Source organism: Phocoena sinus, chromosome 3, assembly GCF_008692025.1.
Source record: "Phocoena sinus isolate mPhoSin1 chromosome 3, mPhoSin1.pri, whole genome shotgun sequence".
Classification (NCBI taxonomy): domain Eukaryota; kingdom Metazoa; phylum Chordata; class Mammalia; order Artiodactyla; family Phocoenidae; genus Phocoena; species Phocoena sinus.
Window position 1 is genome coordinate 93,060,495 of NC_045765.1, and position 16,418 is coordinate 93,076,912.

Here is a 16,418-nt window from a genome sequence, read left to right on the forward strand (position 1 = left end):
CGGAGTGGCAGGTAGCGGTGTCCCAGAACCCCAGCCCCCGGCTCCCGCTCTGCTGGCGCCTCTCGCACGTACACCTCCACCCCTGCACAAAGAGCCTTTCACGCTGCCAGCGCCACCCTCCGCGCCGCCCTCCAGACCGGCTGCATTGCTTTTGCCCACCCGCGGCACCAGCGCATTGCCGCTTGGTGAGTGTGCCAGCCTTCGCCGGGGCAGGGCGGCAGTGAACGTGTGCAGGTTGTTCCTGTTCTGCGCTTCGGCACAGGCACAGGTGCGGTCCCTTGTCCCCCCTTCTACCGCTTTCTCTAGCTGTCCACCAGCGGCCACAAAATGCATTCCTTCCTTTGCATAAATGATCTTTGAGTGTCTTCCTAGTATGTCTAAACTGGGGGAGGGGGGCAGTAGTGGTCCTCTGGATTTTCGCCGAAATAAGGAATCCAAAGACCTTTCCTGTCCATCTAAATGTGGCTTGAGTTTGCAGCTTACGAAAACCCAGGATAACGATTTGGGAATTACGAGGGGAGAGAGGGTTGAGAGAGACATCTAAGACACAGGTGAGGAAGTGTGTTATTAAGAACAAGCCCACGCAATGTTCAAGGAAAGAATCACTTGGGTAAGAGTAGAAGGTATGCAGGGCGAGAGGGAAGGGACTAGCTGATCTTCCAAAGTTGAAAATGAGCATCACAGGTATTCAGCAATAGCTACTGTTCTGTGCAAGGCCTGGGGCGAGCGGGCTGCTTCTCTTTGTCCAGGCAAATAAATATTCAAGCGTCTTGACCTAGGTATTTCACTTTTTGCCTCCTTAGGAGTTTCTCCGACCCTCTCTAGCGTTTCTTCACCTTGTGCTGCCCCCACTCTTTATAGTTTCTCGGTCTAACGCTAGAGGCAGCATAGGGCAGGGTAAACAGGGAGGAGTGGGAATCTAGTGAGGAGGGTCCAGGAAGAACTTTGTGAATAGGAGTCTTAGGCAACTGATGTCTTTGGACCTTGGGTCACTATCAAAATGGGTGTGTTAGGGGCAATGGCCGGGTTCCTTCTGGTTCTGAAATCCTATGATGAGAGACGTCTCCTCGCACCCTCTCTGTAGGTTCCCTTTTCCCCTTTGAAGCGTTTACCCACCTTGCTTTATCTTCTCCAAATGCCAATCAAATTGAAAAAAAAAAAAAAAACTGGGGATGTGTCACGGTAAACGTAAGATACACTGAAAAATGCTCTTTTTGCTATTGAGAATTAAAAAAATAATAACCCTCAGCTCCTGGTCCACAGAAACAAGGAATTTTAATGTCCTCACTTGCTTGCCTTTGAAAAGCCACTCCAGCAATCAGCAGAGCAGCAGAGCAGAGCTTTGATTTAGAACGTAAAGGCAAGTCTCCTGTGTTTTTCTTTTTCCTTCCACCAACACAAAGACAAGCTGCCACATAAAATAATGATGAACAAGAGTTCAAAGCAAGACCAGAGAGCCAGCCCAGAGGACGTTTTCTAATGCAGCCCCAGTCCTTCAACACTCCCCTGCTAAAGCTGGCTTTGGACAGCACATAAATAGTAGGCAGAAACTGCCAGAATCCCCTTCCCCACCCCCTTCCCATAAATACTGGTCAGTGGAATTTGTATTGTCAATCATCATGTAAATACATTCATCAAATGTTGTCAGTCTTTATGTAAATGCGTTCATCAAATCAATACACTAAATTTTTCCTTAGCCTTATACTTTCCAGAATTTTCAATTCACTATTCACTTTGGAATCTTTAGCCTTAGTTCTCCCTCTGGACAACCTTGACTGTTTTGTGTGGAATCTTTTCTGAAACCAAGACAAAAAAAGGTGAAATTTCATAATGAAGTGCTAATTTTCAAACTACAAATCCCTTGCTTCTTCAGTTTTATCAAAAGAATTTTAGAATTGCTTAGCTTTCATAGCAATGCACACTTAAAAAGTTATATATTAAAGAGAATTCTTAAGTACACTTTCATTGGGGAATATAAGTTATTGTTTAAACAATAGTGGTGGAGAAACATTTTTAGCTTTTTTAATTCTGTTGCTTTCACTTGTATCAATCACACCCACCCTCATAACTGTCCCATTCATATATGCTAAAAACAGTTATATTTCTTATTAGACACTGTATGTTCCACTAGTAAAAGAACATGGCTTATTTTTTTCTCCCAAAATTCTTTATCTTGCTCAATGCTCCATAACTTTTTTCTCTTATTTCATTTTAATCTTTTTTTTTCTCATACCAACCAAAATAAACCAAAGACGGGAATAGAAAAGGGACAAAAAAGTCACCTTCATTGTTTGACTTAGCATTTCTCTACTGACTGTAAAGAAACTTTCTAGTGATTCAATGTGTATTTGCACCATCCTCTGAATTTCCACTTAAACGTGATAGAACTTCAGCTTTTAAAATGTCCGGTTAATGTATACATTCAACTCTCCAGTTGTCAAGGTCATAGTTTGCTTACTTTTGATATTTCTAAGTTTTTCCTTTTGCAAATTGGAGGAGTCATCTCAATGATCAAGCACCAAATGAATCCATTTTTCAGTATTTGTTTTCCTTTTTATTGCATGTGTTGTACTTCTTTTCTAGTTTCAGATTAATGCTCAATTTAATATCCTTTATTTACTCATAATGTTTGAGAATTATTATTATTGCTAATAAATTACACTATTTTAAATGTTAGTAGCACCAATAATAAGATTGGTAAGGAATAGAACATATATAAAATAATGCTGGGAGAAAATGCTGTTATACTTTCTACATGTGATTAATTTAGTTAAATGTTATTGAAGTTCATCAAGATCTCTTTTATTTTACAGGATCAGTGTTTAAATTGAGTGAAAACATAAAGGATCTAAGACCTACTTCTGTCTGTAAAAGGGTGAGAATTTGCTTTGCTTTTTTCCCTCTATACAAAGATGTAAGACAGCTGTCTTGAACCATCAGCTCACGTGATGGTTGAAGTAAAGAATTCTGGTAAATTGTAAATTTTAAAATGAAACCCCTGGACACATAGCTAATGAACAAAGAAAAATTTTTTTAAATCCTTCAGAAGATGAAAACTATTACATTCTATCAGCAAAGAAAGCCTGATTTTTTAGAGAAACCCTGCAATTCTAAAGTATTCCTACATACATATACAATAAAGTAGATAAATGAATGTGTATTAAATTAATAAATATTCCTGAAAACATATGTGATAAAAAGAAAGTAGACAATAATCTCCTTGAAGTTCTAGGGAAAAAGCTACAATTTTTTGTGGGCTTGCTATTAGAAAAGCTCTTGTCATGAATCGTTTAGCCATCCAGTACAGTGTAAGATAGTAGAACATGGAACAGCAGGGACTGACCTTTTCCCTACTGTATTTGTAGATTTTTTTCAGTTGTAGTCATTATAGACACCCACACACACACAAATTTTCTAGATCTTGTAATATGTCTTTAACATTAAAAAAAATTTTATACAATTTTAAAGGTTATTTTCCACTTACAGTTATTACAAAATCTTGGCTATATTTCTCATCTTGTACAATATATCCTTGAGCCTGTCTTATACCCAATAATTTGTACATCCCACTCCCCCACCCCATATTGCCACTCCTCCCGTCCCCACTGGTAACCACTAGTTTGTTCTCTATATCTGTGAGTCTGCTTCTTTTTTGTTCTATATAACATTTGTCTTTCTTTGACTTATTTCACTGAGCATAATGCCCTCCAAGTCCATCTATGTTGCTGCAAATAGCAAAATTGTGTTCTTGTTTATGGCTGAGTAGTATTCCACTGTATGTATATACCACCTCTTCTTTATCCATTCGTTTATTGATGGACACTTACGTTGCTTCCATATCTTGGCTATTGTAAATAATGCCACTATAAGCGTAGGGGTGCATGTATCTTTTTTTTTTTTTTGCATGTATCTTTTTGAATTAGTGTTTTTGTTTGTTTTTTGGATCTGTACTCAGCAGTGGAATTGCTGGGTCATATGGTAGTTCTATTTTTAGTTTTTTGAGAAACCTCCATACTGTTTTCCACAGTGGCTGCACTAATTTACATTCCCACCAACAGTGTACGAGAATTCCCTTTTCTCCACACCCTTGCCAACATTTGTTATTTGTGTTCTTTTTGATGATAGCCATTCTGTCAGGTGTGAAGTGATATCTCATTTGCATTTGCATTTTGATTTGCATTTCTCTGATGATTAGTGACGTTGAGCATCTTTTCATGTGCCTATTGGCCATCTGCGTTTCCTCTTTGGAAAAATGTCTATTCGGTTCTGCCCATTTTTAATCAGGTTGTTTGTTTTGTTTTTTTTTTTTTTTTTTTTTTTTTTTTTTTTTTTTTTTGCTGTACGCGGGCCTCTCACCGCTGTGGCCTCTCCCATCGCGGAGCACAGGCTCCGGACGCGCAGGCCCAGCGGCCATGGCTCACGGGCCCAGCCGCTCCGCGGCATGTGGGATCCTCCCAGACCGGGGCACGAACCCGTGTCCCCTGCATCAGCAGGCGGACTCCCAACCACTGCGCCACCAGGGAAGCCCCTGTTTTGTTTTGTTTTGATTTTTGATGTTGAGTTGTATGAGCTGTTTATATATGTTGGATATTAACCCCTTATCAGTCATATCATTTGCAAATATTTTCTCCCATTCAGTAGGTTGTCTTTTCATTTTGTTGATTGTTTCCTTTGCTGTGCAAAAGTTTTTAGGTTTAATTAGGTCCCATTTGTTTATTGTAATATAAATCTTAAGAGGCAAAATATATATCCCCCAAATATTCACTTTCTTTTACATTACATTTGCTCTATAAAAGATAAACTTCAAGAAGCTGGAAAAGAACCTTTTAAGAGAGGTAAAAAATTGTAAAGTTACTCTTCTGTGAACCAATTTAGACCTACCATGGTAATTCATAACTTCTTTTAGAGATTAAGTCTCTATTCCCACACTCACCTGTATACAGAGTGGCAAGAACATTATAAAAATATGACAGAATGGAATATGCCAAAATCCTTAAAATGTCATGAAATCTATGACATTTGGGAAATTGGATAACCTCAATTCTAATAGCCAATATTACTAATTAAGAGTTTAAATAATAAAAAAAACTAAGTGTGTTCTAATATATGAATGTTATGTTTATACCTACCAATATCAGAGAAAATTTCAAGGAGATATATTTTAATTCAACTTAATAAATTGAAAAAATAATGGGACCAAAGAAATCAGTGTTCAAATAATCACAAATACAAAAATAATAAGTATTTTCCTTTTTCTTCTTTTTTTCTCATATTTCATCATGCCATCCTTTCAAGTTGTCTAAGCCACACAAAGAGACTCAGGCAGTGTTTGTGCCAGAAGTAAGGTTAGATTGGAGCCTGAGAATGAACCCAGGGATGAAAACAGTGCATGTTCATCAGATGTTTTAGTGAAATAAATCTGGCTGAATTCAGGAGTGGGGCTTATTTCACAAGAGTAGGAAAGGATTCTCAGAGGTCAGGCTCTTGCTGTTGAGTTGTTAATGTGCTCTTCAGCTGTCCCAGCTGGGACTGTCCATCAACTAAGAATGTGAGGAATGCATGACTGGTGCAGGGATCTATGTGAAATAGATGAAGTTTCCCTTTCCCCTGCCCCCTGGTAGGGGTGCCACAAGGGAGATGGGGGATACATCCAGACCCCCTCCAGACCCCCCGGTAAACAATCAGCATCCAGGATACGTACTCCTTGTTACAGAAAGGATCATGCACAAATATAATTCCTTTCTTTTAATCCTTCGATTAAGCAAATGATTTTTGAGCACCCACTAGTGAGCCTGGCAATCCTCTAGATCCCGGGGATACTGCTGAAAATAATTCAGACAAGGCTCTGAAGAATGTACATTCAGATGGTGGGAAAATAAACAGGTAAACAAATCAATAAACAAAATAACTTTAATAATGCTATAGAGTTTAAGGAACAGGGTGCATGTTAGCAACAAGGGTGAGAAGGAGTCACCATTAATGGAAAGGGCTTTCTGAGATATCATGGAAAGACCTGTAATAATATGGGGGAAAGGGTTCTAGGCAGAGGTCAGGGTCTCAAGGTATGAACAATCTTTCAGTGTTCAAGGAATGGAAAAAACTATGGCAAAAAGTATTTTACCCGGGAGAATTTTTAGCAATCTAAGGCAGACTTCTTTGGCACTTGAATGAGGGAGATTTCTTTGTTGTTCCCAAACCTCAGGAAGGTAAGAAACAGAAGAAGCATTTATTTAATTACTATTAGGAGTGACACCTTGTGTCTGACTCCGACGTAGGTGGGACTGGTTGGGCTCTACGTGCACTCTCATAACCTCTCTCTGAAGCACAGATTGTTCTCATTTTGTAGATGAGGAAATTTAGATCAAAAGATTGAAAAACCTGCCCAAAGATACATAATAAGTGGGTGGTACAGGATTTGAACCAAGTTTTTCCGATTCTAAAGTACAGTTTTTTTCCATTAGACTTCATCGCTCTATGTTATTTATGGACAGTCCTGGCGTTAGAATGCACAGAGATTCATCATAAAGTTTTTGCGCCCCTGACAAATAAAATGAGTGTAATTAATAGGAGAATTAAAAGGTGAACTAATTGGGAAAAAAACATTAAGAATTACTTTTAGAAATTTAAAATTAAAAATGTAGTCCTCTTCTAGCCCAATCAAGAATCTCTCCTCAGTAGTGCAGAGAGCCAAAGATTTTCTCAACTCATACTCTGCCGCTCTATATAGCTCTTGTCAAGACTTGAATGAACTTTCTTCACTTGATTAAATGTCCAGTAGCCTATGGCTTGATCACAGGAGTACAGGTTTGATGCACACTCTTTCAATGGGATGCCTATACGTTTCTAAGGAATTCACAAGCAGAATTATCTTACGGACATAATCGTGCCTGTTTCACAACGTAGCTCGTGCCATTTCCTTAGTAAGGGTTGTGCAACTATGGAAATGCATGAGTGGTGTCCATGGTGCCAGGTACACAATAATATTAGTGGTTTCCTACCACATCCAGAGCCTGGAAGGAACACTAGACGTAATTATGTGGAAAAAGTCTGATATAATCACAATGGAAAATAATCCGAGTTATCAATGCACAACTTCATTACTGTACCCATAATTACTTTTAACAGAGAGCTAGTACTGTTTTATCCACTGTTCATTCATTCAGTCAGTTGGTTATTGAGCCAATCATTGTTTCCATAAACATTTATTGAACTACCTACTATGTGCCCATACTCTTCTAGGCACTAGAGATATATCGGTGAAAGAAAAAAGAGTTAAGAACTGAGAAATATATCAATGAATGAATCATAAAAATCCTCCCACCTAGAAGGAGAGACAGAAAATAAACATAAACATGAGGACGTTGTAGAGTATATTAAAAGTAGTAACATGCTCTGGGAAAAATAGAACATGATAGTGAGATATGGAATGCTGGTTTGTATGTATAATTTTTAAAAGGGTGGTTAAGGTGGGCTTGGCTGAGAAAGTGACATTTGAGCAAAGACTTGGAGGAGTTAATTGAGTGACCCACGCAACTATCTGAAGGGAGTTCAAGGCAGAAGCAACAGCCAGTGCAAAGATTCTGAGGCAGGAGCATACCTGGCATTTTTGAGAACAAGAAGAGAGGCCAGTTTTGTCAGAATGGAGTGAGCAAGGGAGAGTTATGAGTTTAGATACATTAAGCGGCCCCAGATCACAGAGAACTTCAAGACAACTGTAAGGAGTCTAACTGAATTTGGGAACCCTAGGAGAATTCTGAGCAGATGAACGACTTGATTTGAATTTTAGGAGTTCACTCCTGTAGTTTTGCTGAGAATTTACTATGACCAGGCAAAGGTGGAAGCTGGGAGTCCATTGGGATGGTTATTTCAATAATCAGTGTAAGAGACGATAGCAGGTCAGACCAGCAGATAGTGGTAGCAAAGGAATTGCTTAGAAGTGGTTTGATTCTGGATATATTTGGATGTTTGAATCAAAAGGCTTTCTTGATAGATCAGATGGAGATGTTAGGGAGTAGTCAAGGATCCCTCTAAAGCTTTTGGCCTGAGGCACCATCAAGATGGAATGCCATCAACTGAGCTGAGTTGGAACAGGTTGGAAAGACAAAATGCACCAGTTAAGGAGATGATTTTATTCAGTCTGTTGCAGTAAGGAGAAAGTTCATTAATGAGGACCATCTCAAAAACAAGGAAGGGGCCTTGAGGGAGAGGCAGGTACAAAATGGAGTCATCAGTTCATCTTATGGGAGTCATGAGGAAGGATGGAGAAGGCTCTTTCTCATCTGATTCATTTGAGGAAGAGTGGAGGTGAGTTATCTTGATATATTTGAGAGCAGGGTGGTGCTTCATGGTTAGCCATTTCTTCGAACACAAAAGAGTGGGAGCAGAGGGCTCAGGTAAAGTTAAATATTGTCTGTGAGGCAAAGCAAGAGTTTAGTTTTGGACTTATTAGGTTTAAGATTTCTGTTAGATTTCCTGGTGAAAATCTCTTCAATATTTCCTTGCCTGACATCAAGATGTTTGCTGTATCCAGCCCTGAATTCTCACACTGCATGTAAAAACATGTAATTTGAATAATCAATTTTATTTCATTTCAGTAAACAGATGAAGTCTCTGAATTATTTTTTTATTGTATAAGTGTTTTTGTTTTTGTTTTTTGCGGCACATGGGCCTCTCACTGTTGTGGCCTCTACCATTGCGGAGCATAGGCTCTGGATGCGCAGGCTCAGCGGCCATGGCTCACGGGCCTAGCCGCTTCGCGGCATGTGGGATCTTCCCGGACTGGGACACGAACTTGTGTCCCCTGCGTCGGCAGGCGGACTCTCAACCACTGCGCCACCAGGGAAGCCTAGTATTTTTGTTTTTAACAGCCTTCATATTACTAAAATTATTTTAATGAAATTGGAACCAAATTTTCCTTTATCTGACACTTCAGATATTCCACATCTCAGTGATGGGATCCCTGGATCACGAAAGACTGTAGGGTACTGGTCATGATTGATTTCATATTCACACCTACTTATGTGTATCATATGTTCTTTCCCCTGTAGGTCCAGTAAATTAGAAAAAACATACCTATCTTTAGTAAATTTGCCTAAAGATACATGAAAACCTTTTTGATATCTATATACAATAAAATACATAAAATGGTTCATTTGATTATAGTGTTAGAGGTTAATGGTCTGGATTTTTCTCACATGTCCTGCCAACACCTAGAGTGCCTCATGTTTCATATGAAATTCAGGACAGCCAATTTGATCAAAGCAGTCAGAGAAATGGTAGGAAATGTAGGCCTTTTGGGGAAAAGACTAGAAAAAAGTAGATTGTAAATTATATGTATATGGAATGAGAAAAGAGTGACGATAGAGAAGTATTAGGTAGGAAAGAACATGTTGAGTTTAGAAATCTTAGAAGTTAAATTTAAGGAACAAAAGATAAAAAGAGTGAGAACAAACTATACTTTGGTCCAAGGACAAAAGGCACTTGTGAAATGTTATAAAATATTATAAACAAGCTTCGTTTGCAGGTTTGGGAATCTGATTTAGACTATCCCCTTTATTTTGGGGAAAGAATGACTTGATTTTAAACTAATCCATACTTGGGATATCTTTTGTATTACCTGTTTTTGGCTTTAGAAAGGCAATAATTGTAACTAAATTCTATTAATTAACATAGGAAATTAGCTCAGAAACCAATATAAACTTCACTATTATCTCACTGAATTCTCATAACAATCTTACAATCTGATATCATTATTTTCTGCATTGTACAGATAAGAAATTTAGAAGGTGAGGTAACTTACTAAGTCATGCTACCCACCCTCCCCTCACCCCACCCCCCGCCCCAGGAAAAAGAAGGAAGTTGAAGAGGTAGGATTCAAACCCACGTCTATGACTCTAAAGTCTCTTATAGAGCTGCCATATGATCCAGCAATCCCAATCCAGACAAAACTATAAGTCAAAAATGTGCATACACCCCTATGTTCATAACAGCACTATTTACAGTAGCCAAGACATGGAAGCAACCTAAATGTCCACCAACAGAGGAATGGATAAAGAAGATGTGGTACATATATACAATGGAATACTACTCAGCAATAAAAAAGAATGAAATAATGCTATTTGCAGCAACATGGATTGATTTAGAGATTATCATACTAAGTGAAGTAAGTCAGAAAGAGAAAGACAAATATCATGGTATAACTTATATGTGGAATCTAAAACAAGATACAAATGAACCTATCTTCAAAACAGAAATAGACTCACAGACACAGAGAACAGACTTGTGGTTGCAAAGGGGGAGGTGGGGTGGGAGAGGGATGCATTGGGAGTTTTGGACTAGCAGATGCAAACTATTATATATAGAATGGAGAAACAACAAGGTCCTACTGTATAGCACAGGGAACTATATTCAACATCCTGTGATAAACCATAATGGCAAAGAATGTAAAAAAGAATGTATACATGGGTAAAGCTGAATCACTTTGCTGTACAGCAGAAACTAACACAACATTGTAAATCAACTATACCTCAATTAAAAAAAACAGCCTCAGACATTACAAGTCAATCTTTCTCTTTTATTTTCCTAAAAATAACTCAAGAGAGGGCAGACAGCAAAAGCAAGAACTATAATCCTGCAGCCTGTGGAACGAAAACCACATTAACAGAAAGATTGACAAGATGAAAAGGCAGAGGGCTATGTACCAGATGAAGGAACAAGATAAAATCCCAGAAAAACAACTAAATGAAGTGGAGATAGGAAACCTTCCAGAAAAAGAATTCAGAATAATGACAGTGAAGATGATCCGGGACCTCAGAAAAAGAATGGATGTAAAGATCAAGAAGGTGCAAGAAATGTTTAACAAAGACCTAGAAGAATTAAAGAACAAACAAACAGAGATGAACAATACAATAACTGAAATGAAAACTACACTAGAAGGAATCAATAGCAGAATAACTGAGGCAGAAGAACGGATAAGTGACCTGGAAGACAGAATGGTGGAATTCACTGCTGCTGAACAGAATAAAGAAAAAAGAATGAAAAGATATGAAGACAGCCTAAGAGACCTCTGGGACAACATTAAACACAACAACATTCACATTATAGGGGTCTCAGAAGAAGACAGAGGGAAATGACCCGAGAAAATATTTGAGGAGATTATAGTCGAAAACTTCCCTAACATGGGAAAATAAATAGCCACCCAAGTCCAGGAAGTGCAGCGAGTGCCATACAGGATAAACCCAAGGAGAAACATACCAAGACACATAGTAATTAAATTGGCAAAAATTAAAGACAAAAAAAAAATTAATGGAAGCAGCAAGGGAAAAATGACAAATAACATACAAGGGAACTCCCATAAGGTTAACAGCTGATTTCTCAGCAGAAACTCTACAAGCCAGAAGCCAGTGGCATGATATACTTAAAGTGATGAAAGGGAAGACGCTACAACCAAGATTACTCTACCCGGCAAGGATCTCATTCAGATTTGATGGAGAAATCAAAATCTTAACAGACAAGCAAAGGCTAAGAGAACTCAGCACCACCAAACCAGCTCCACAAAAAATGCTAAAGGAACTTCTCTAAGTGGGAAACACTAGAGAAGAAAAGGACCTACAAAAACAAACCCAAAACAATTAAGAAAATGGTCATAGGAACATACATGTCGATAATTACCTTAAACGTGAATGGACTAAATGCTCCAACCAAAAGACACAGGCTTGCTGAATGGATACAAAAACAAGACCCATATATATGCTGTCTACAAGAGACCCACTCCAGACCTAGGGACACATACAGACTAAAGGTGAGAGGATGGAAAAAGTTATTCCATGCAAATGAAATCAAAAGAAAGCTGGAGTAGCAATACTCATATCAGATAAAATAGACGTTAAAGTAAAGAATGTTACAAGAGACAAGGAAGGACACTACATAATGATCAAGGGATTAATCCAAGAAGAAGATATAACAATTATAAATATATATGCACCCAACACAGGAGCACCTCAATACATAAGGCAACTGCTAACAGCTATAAAAGGGGAAATCGGGCTTCCCTGGTGGTGCAGTGGTTGAGAGTCCACCTGCTGATGCAGGGGACATGGGTTCGTGCCCCGGTCCAGGAAGATCCCACATGCCGCAGAGCGGCTGGGCCCGTGAGCCATGGCCGCTGAGCCTGCATGTCCAGAGCCTGTGCTCCACAATGGGAGAGGCCACAGCAGTGAGAGGCCCGCGTACTGCAAAAAAAAAAAAAAAAAAAAGAGGAAATCAACAGTAACACAATAATAGTGGGGGACTTTAACACCTCATGTACACCAATGAACAGATCATCCAAAATGGAAGTAAATAAGGAAACAGAAGCTTTAAATGACACAATAGACCAGATAGATTTAATTGATATTTATAGGCCATTCCATCCAAAAACAGCAAATTACACTTTCTTCTCAAGTGTGCATGGAACATTCTCCAGGATAGATCACATCTTGGGTCACAGATCAAGCCTCAGTAAATTTAAGAAAATTGAAGTCATATCAAGCATCTTTACTGACCACAATGCTATGAGATTAGAAATGAATTACAGGGTAAAAAATGTAAAAAACACAAACACATGGAGGCTAAACACTACATTACTAAATAACCAAGAGATCACTGAAGATATCAAAGAGGAAATTAAAAAATACCTAGAGACAAATGACGATGAAAACATGATGGTCCAAAACCTGTGGGATGCAGCAAAAGCAGTTCTAAGAGGGCATTTTATAGCTATACAAGCCTATCTCAAGAAACAACAAAAATCTCAAATAGACAATCTAACCTTATACCTAAAGGAACCAGAGAAAGAAGAACAAACAAAACCCAAAGTTAGCAGAAGGAAAGAAATCATAAAGGTCAGAGCAGAAATAAATGACATCAATAAATTGATCAATAAAACTAAAAGCTGGTTTTTTGAGAAGATAAACAAAATTGATAGATCATTAGCCAGACTCATCAAGAAAAAGGGGGAGAGGACTCAAATCAATAAAATTAGAAATGAAAAAGAAGTTACAACAGACATCACAGAAATACAAAGCATCCTAAGAGACTACTACAAGCAACCCTGTGCCAACAAAATGGACAACCTGGAAGAAATGGACAAATTCTTAGAAAGGTATAACCTTCCAAGACTGAACCAGGAAGAAATAGAAAATATGAACAGACCAGTCACAAGTAATGAAATTGAAACTGTGATTAAAAATCTTCCAACAAACAAAAGTCCAGGACCAGATGGCTTCACAGGTGAATTCTATCAAGCATTTAGAGAAGAGCTAACACCCATCCTTCTCACACTCTTCCAAAATATTGCAGAGGAAGGAACACTCTGAAACTCATTCTATGAGGCCACCATAACCCTGATACCAAAACCAGACAAAGATACTACAAAAAAAGAAAATTACAGACCAATATCACTGATGAATATAGATGCAAAAATCCTCAACAAAATACTAGCAAACAGAATCCAACAACACATTAAAAGGATCATATACCATGATCAAGTGGGATTTATCCCAGGGATGCAAGGATTCTTCAATATACGCAAATCAATCAATGTGATACACCATATTAACAAATTGAAGGATAAAAACCATATGATCATCTCAAAAATGCAGAAAAAGCTTTTGACAAAATTCAACACCCGTTTACGATAAAAACTCTCCAGAAAGTGGGCATAGAGGGAACCTACCTCAACATAATAAAGGGCATATACGACAAACCCACAGAAAACATCATTCTCAATGGTGAAACTGAAAGCATTTCCTCTAAGATCAGGAACAAGACAAGGATGTCCACTCTCACCACTATTATTCAACATAGTTTTGCAAGTCCTAGCCATGGCAATCAGAGAAGAAAAAGAAATAAAAGGAATACAAATTGGAAAAGAAGAAGGAAAACTGTCACTGTTTGCAGATGACATTATACTATACATAGAGAATCCTAAAGATGCCACCAGAAAACTACCAGAGCTAATCAATGAATCTGGTAAAGTTGCAGGATACAAAATTAATGCACAGAAATCTCTTGCATTCCTATATACTAATGATGAAAAATCTGAAAGAGAAATTAAGGAAACACTTCCATTTACCATTGCAACAAAAAGAATAAAATACCTAGGAATAAATCTACCTAGGGAGACAAAAGACCTGTATGCAGAAAACTATAAGACACTGATGAAAGAAATTAAAGATGATACCAACAGATGGAGAGATATACCATGTTCTTGGATTGGAAGACATACAGATGGTCAAGAAGCTCATGAAAAGCTGCTCAACATCACTAATTATTAGAGAAATGCAAATCAAAACTACAATGACGTATCACCTCACACCAGTTAGAATGGGCAACATCAGAAAATCTACAAACAACAAATGCTGGAGAAGGTGTGGAGAAAAGGGAACCCTCTTGCACTGTTGGTGGGAATGTAAATTGATACCGCCACTATGGAGAACAGTATGGAGGTTCCTTAAAAAACTAAAAGTAGAATTACCATATGATCCAGCAATCCCACTACTGGGCATATACCCAGAGAAAACCATAATTCAAAAAGACACATGCACCCCAATATTCATTGCAGCACTATTTACAATAGCCAGGTCACGGAAGCAAGCTAAATGCCCATCAACAGACGAATGGATAAAGAAGAAGTACATATATACAATGGAGTATTACTCAGCCAGAAAAAGGAACGAAATTGAGTCATTTGTTGAGACGTGGATGGATCTAGAGACTGTCATACAGAGTGAAGTAAGTCAGAAAGAGAAAAACAAATATTGTATATAAACGCATGTATGTGGAACCTAGAAAAATGGTACAGATGAACCAGTTTGCAGGGCAGAAGTTGAGACACAGATGTAGAGAACAAATGTATGGACACCAAGGGGGGAAAGCCATGGTGGGTGGGGATGGTGGTGTGCTGAATTGGGCAATTGGGATTGACATGTATACACTGATGTGTATAAAACTGATGACTAATAAGAACCTGCTGTATAAAAAAGTAAATTAAATTAAATTTTAAAAAAACTGAATAAAATGTACCTTGATGGGATTTTTTTCTTTCTTCCTTTCTTTTTTTTTTTGTTATCCTTCAGAGGATGTTTCTAATCAGGAGGGTTAAAAGCCGTAAAGTAATTTGACATTTTAAATTGGATAGAAGAAAGAACTCTGTTATGTACCTTTTATTACTGTCCTTTGTTCTGAGAATAAGAGGTAATTGACAGAACACTTGAAGCTTTCCAATCATCTACCCTCCCATGTCTGGTTTGATACGTATGTAGTTTGCATATACATACTATAACTTAGAGCTGTAAGAATTCATGCTATATTGAGGTGACTTGTGTCATCATTGTTTTAGGGTTTTTGTTTTTGTTTTTGCGGTACACGGGCCTCTCACTGTTGTGGCCTCTCCCTTTGCGGAGCACAGGCTCCAGACGCGCAGGCTCAGCAGCCATGTCTCACGGGCCCAGCCGCTCCGCGGCATGTGGGATCTTCCCAGACTGGGGCATGAACCCGTGTCCCCTGCATCGGCAGGCAGACTCTCAACCACTGTGCCACCAGGGAAGCCCTGTTTTAGGGTTTTTAAAAATAGACTTGATTGTATCATAACTGTATAAATTCTTAACTGATTCACAGGAGAGTGCTAAGCTTGGTAGTTTTTTATATCTACATTGTAGACAGTTAATCATGTATTATTTTGTAGTTCTTGGACATAAACAAAAATTTTATTTATTGACTAAATATGTTTATAGGGAAAGTAGAGACTTTCTGGTTTATTATGTTAACACATCTTATTAATAAAACTAAATAATCACAGAATGATAGAGAAAGGAAATGAATGATGTCACATCAAAAATATATGCAATGTAATATATCTGTCAGCTTTTTTGCTATGGGTCTGAAGGATGAGTCTGAAGGAAAGATGTTATTCAGAAAAATGCTTATTGAGAAACACTTGGTGCTGGAAGAGCAATTCACTTTATTTTCTGTTTATTGTTCTCAAGTCTCCACAGTTTAGTAGCATATATTTTTATTAGTTTGCATTATGCAGCATGTTCACAAGAAAGAGACACAAAGATGTACTGAAACAAAGCAAACAGGAAAGTGGATAGGCAGATATACAATAGAAAAAATAATTCAGAACATTTGAGATTTTACTAAGTAGGGGAACTGGTTGCATGCTGTAGCTAAAATCTATGAGAAAGAGATAATTCAAAATTTAGCATAAGCCTCTCTTTGTGATAAAACATATCAGGGCTAGTTTCAGTGTTCCAGATTAATTTCCCTCTCACGAAAGCATATTTACCGGCCTGCCATTGTCATAGTTCTCCCTCTCAAAATTAAATTCCTTTTAGCTAGCATTTTCCTGTGGAAAATATACATAACAGTGTGCCTAG